This window comes from Mytilus californianus, unplaced genomic scaffold (assembly GCF_021869535.1).
Source record: "Mytilus californianus isolate M0D057914Y unplaced genomic scaffold, xbMytCali1.0.p SCAF_1, whole genome shotgun sequence".
Taxonomy (NCBI): Eukaryota; Metazoa; Mollusca; class Bivalvia; order Mytilida; family Mytilidae; genus Mytilus; species Mytilus californianus.
Window position 1 is genome coordinate 138,847,019 of NW_026262581.1, and position 5,121 is coordinate 138,852,139.

Here is a 5,121-nt window from a genome sequence, read left to right on the forward strand (position 1 = left end):
ACAATGAAAATTGCAATGATAAATTTTATAAAATTTTTAAATTACAGTTCTCAATTATTACACTCATTGGTAATATATTCAAATAAAATAGATTATTTATAATAATCAAAAATAATTGTGATTGCCAATTACGACTTACGACTTACGATATCGTTGCGCAACATCCAGCACAGTAGGCGCGAAAATTCAAACCCGCGAGCCCCTTTAAGGTTGTAAAAACACATGTTATATACATATAAGATTGTGTAACCTAAATTTATACGTCTATTAATATGAAGACTGTTGAGCTTATCCGAAGATTTCTTAAATCGAGTCTAGTTTAGCGATTACGTTGTCAGTTAAGGCACGAGTTCCTTCATATTTTGTATACGTACAAATATTTTTTTTATATTGTAGATTAACCAGACCCAGTTATATCAAAAGTCAAACATTTCATTTTGAACACGTTAATCTTACGTAGTGATGAGTTGGGAATGGCTATTCTGTGTATACAATAAATTAAAATACATGTAAATAAATAAAACAAATTAAATTTATTTAGATATATGTTATATGAATATAAAAGTTAACCTATAAACAAAATTTTAAAATTTACTTAAAAAAACAACAAATGCTTTATAACATTCAAACACACAGATACCTTTTGTGACTGAAGATAACCAGACAACACATTATTAAATCCACACACAATAAAAACTATAATTAAAGAGGCATTAGCTGTCAAAGTCATGTTTACCATTTCGACTCAAAATTTGATATATTAATTATAACATGTTTGAACGTTTATCCAAATTACAAAAAGTACTAAAGAATCAATTCACAATGCATGGACTCGTTGTAATGTATCGTTTGTTTGATTTCATGTCATAGATTAAAAATATAGTAAATCATCATTTTACCTTTATTTGAATGATTTTTCAACGAAAGGAATCTTTTTGAGCATATTTTGACAAAATTAAACAAACCTGACTGCTGAAATCATTTCACAATTCCGCTTTGATAAATGTTTGAAACAAAAAAAAATCCTAGATAAATAATGTCCCTTTAAATTTATAGTAACTTGTAGTTTAATGAAAACATATCATAATATTGACTTTTGAACTAGTATATATAGTAATGTACATGAAAAGTAAGCACACATTGATTACATAAGATTTATCTCAGTGTAACAATTTTGCAAAATAAGATGATTTTTTTTTCTAAAAGTATACAAAGTTGATGGTTATGACAAGGTTCCTTTTTTAAACTTCTCACGTATTTCTCTACCATCTAAAGCCTTTATTTGAAGGTACTATCAAACACAATTACATTAACACGTCGAAAAGTATGTTACTATGATGACAAACATAGGTAATATCATTCAGAACTAATATGTTAAACTTTGTATGCCATGCTTACTATAAAAACGCTTTATCAAAATTTTCAGTTCTTTAATGACAAACGATATCTTATATGTCAGATTACTCCAGTTCATAATAAATTCTTCACCGGTCATTATATCATGGTCATGATCACGTGACATCATGAAGGTATCATGTTATTGACCTTACCGCGGAACGTAATACCTAATATTGTCTCTCTTATCTTCTAAAATAAATTCGTTGTCACGCATCTGTTGATCGTGAAGACGTTTGTTCTTCTTTTTCTTTCTACGCCTTCGTTTTCTGCGCCTTTCTTCCTCATCATATGTGCAAGTTATATCGGAATATGTGTTGTTACTTGCTAGTTGTTTTTGTTCACTGTAAGAAGATGATGTAATGAGTTCTATAATATTATAATTTTGATATGAGACTGTTAGCAACAATTTATAAAAATATATTACATATACAAAAAACCTAACACTAATCGACATTTTAATACAAGGTGTTAAACATACGTATGATTGCGATTTCAGCGAACGCAAGTGTTTCTTGAATAAGGCATTATGTAGTAAAATAAAACACAAATTATATAAATGACTTAAGTATAAAAAAAATGAACGTTCTACTTACGGTTGTTCATAATCTTCAGGCTGAAGGACCTCAGACTTGTTAATCTCAAAGTCATACGACGTGTCAGAGTGCGGACTAGAAAATAACAAATTGAAAATGAATTAACATATTTACTAAGAATCAGATGGTTTCAATGTCAATTATGATAGTATGCATACTGAAAGTCTAATAAAGGAGTCCTACTGAAGGTCGACTTAAGAAAGAATTCTTACTTAATGTCTGTCTAAAAAAGGATCCCTACTGAAAGTCAAATAAAGAAATGATGCGAACTGAAGATCTGACGGTCAGTCTAGAATAGGATTCTTACTAAATTTGAGGCTAAGAAAAGGATGCTAACTGAAGATCAGGCCGAGAAAGGATACATACTGAAGGTCAAGCTAAAAAAAGATGCTAAGGTCAGGCTAAGGAAAGATGCTGCGGTCATCGTAAGAAAGAATACTCGCTGAAGGATAACCTTAGAAAGGATGCTTACCGAAGTTCATGCTACAAAAGGATGCATACTGAAGGTCAGGCTGATAGAAGATGCAAAGGTCAGGCTAGGAAAAGATGCTAACTAAATTCCAGGCTACAAAATGATGATTATTGAAGTTAAGGCTGAAAAAGGATACATACTGAATGTCAGGTTCAGAAAAAAATGATAAGGTCAGGCTAAGAAAAGATGCTAAGTTCATGGTAAGAAAGAATACTTGCTGAATGTCAGGCTAAGAAAGGATGCTTATCGAAGTTCAAGCTAAGAAAGGATGCATACTGAGGGTCAGGCTGATGAAAAATGCTAAGATCAGGCTCCGAAAAGATGCTAAGGTCAAGATAAGAAAGAATGTCTATGTCATGCTGAGAAAAGATGCTTACTGAAGGTCAGGCTAAGAAAGGAGGCCCACTGAAGGTCAAGAATGAACACTTACTGACGGGAAGACTCAGAAAGGATGCTCACTAAAGGTCAGTCTAGAATAGGATTCTTACTTAAGTTCAGGCTAGGAAGAGGATGCTTAATGAAGGTCAGGCTAAACGAGGGTGCTTACTGAAGGTCAGATAAGGAAAGAATGCTTACTGAAGGTTAGTCTGAAAAAAGATGCTAAAGGACAGACTAGGAAAGGATGCTAAGATCAGGCTTAGAAAAGATGCTTATTAAATCAGGCTACGTAGGATATTTCCTGAAAGACAATAATATAATTATAATAATAAATGTAGACAGCAGTCTAACAATTAAAACAAAAAGCTGTAAATTATAAGGGTTAACACCATGAGCACGGGAACACATTGTCCTCGATCTACACCGCATGAGCTTTCTGCTTACAATACGATAGTGTAATCATGAAATTAGGGTCGTACTGCGGTTTGTACTCTACATTCACGTTCTTTGTTATATTTGGGACAGTTGTCTCTAAATTGGTTAATTGGTTTAATACATTTGTGTTTTTGATAGAAATGCAATAATTACATTTTCGAATATTTTCACTAGGGAACCTAAAAAAGTATTTTTTAGACCTTTTTTGCCGTTTAGAATCAAACTATTGTTAATGAACGACGACCTGTTTTTGTTCATTTTTTCTCGTTTAATCCCTGTTGTATCGACATATACCCCGAAACTACATTTACCAGAGGTGAGACAAGTAATAAACATGTAATGTAAAAAAAATATGGCACCAATTCACTAGCCTTCCAACAGCAAAATAACTTACATGTACTTTTTATGTTGCTTAAGATGTGTTTCTCTCAAAGGTTTCTCTCTGAAAAAAAAAGGTGCAAATGGAAAAACGGTACAAATTATATGGTTAACATTATGTTTTTTCTACTACTGTTGGAGTAAATAACTACTAAATTCAATAATAAGCATTTAGTTAGGCTGTATCTCTAGAAGCGTGATTAAAACGGGAAATAATATCCTAATGTTTACGGTAATGTAGATTATATATACATAGATATAAGGAGATGTGGTATGAGTGCCAATGAGACAACTATCCATCCAAGTCAAACTTTTTAAAAGTAAACCATTATAGGTCATAGTACGGTCTTCAACACGGAGCCTTGGCTCACACCGAACAGCAAGCTATAAAAAGCCCCAAAAATTATTAGTGTAAAACCATTCAAACGGGAAAACCAACGGTCTAATCTATATAAAAAACGAAAAACGAGAAACACTTATGAACCACATCAACAAACGACAACAACTGAATATCAGATTCCTGTATGTATATTTAGATACGACCCAAGAAAACTTATTGTACCTTAAAATAACGTCTCCGAATCAACCCTGTTATATTATCTTCTGTAAATAGTATATATAAATAAGAAGAAAAGAACAATTGATTGTTATGTGTATAAAAAAGACATTACAAAATATAGATTGCTTTTAAGTTTGTTTGTTTTGTTTTGTTTTATCTTTATTTTATCTTGAAGTAATACTCGCTGCATTGAGATACATAGATTAAACACAATTTGTAGTATAAATATGATTATTTTTTATGAAGGAAGAATCTTGCAATCTGATTAGTTAACTATCCGGGTGTAAATAACACCCCACCCCTGTTCACCCAGAGATACAAATAATAATATTTAACTACTCGCTGCAATAAAAAATTATAAACATTTACATAAATTTCTACCAGTAAACTTACAAATATATGTAATATATATCATTTTTCTATTAAAGAAGTGAACAAAATAGTTACTTTTATTTTATTTCAATGCACTTTGTTTTCTTGCGTAGGCAGTAGAAGGGAAGTAATTATTTATTTACATCTGTTACAATGGCGACGAAAAGATTTGCTTCTCATACTGAAGCGGAAGTTTTGGTAAAAAGTGCAAATGTTGTACCATACCAATCCGCCACACTTAAAAAAAATTGACATTGTAAAGGGCTCACATCTTTTGTCGTCAAATTAAATCTTTCAGACTGCAATGTCTGAGCTCAAAACACTTGGAAATGAAAATGTACAGCACTACCCTGTAATTGAGGAGTGTGAAAACTACAAACTTTACTCAAGTATTCATATGTTGAATGACACACCATGTGGGTTGCTCAACAAGGTAGAAATGGACATTCGTCTGTATTTGTGCCGAAGAGGGCTTGGAAACATATCAGAAATAACAAAGGACACATTTATTGTTGATGTAAATCAAAATATTGGAG

The 5,121-nt window shown here is 31.8% G+C and overlaps 1 long non-coding RNA gene across 1 annotated transcript; it reads right to left on the reverse strand.

The window, feature by feature from the left end:
- Nucleotides 1-514: 514 nt before the first annotated feature.
- Nucleotides 515-3,723, reverse strand: LOC127736744 (uncharacterized). Its single transcript, XR_007999155.1, has 3 exons — nucleotides 3,671-3,723; nucleotides 1,992-2,066; nucleotides 515-1,739 (listed from the first exon to the last, which is right to left on the reverse strand). It is a non-coding gene; the product is annotated as an uncharacterized LOC127736744 (long non-coding RNA).
- Between the last annotated feature and the right edge of the window lie 1,398 nt (nucleotides 3,724-5,121).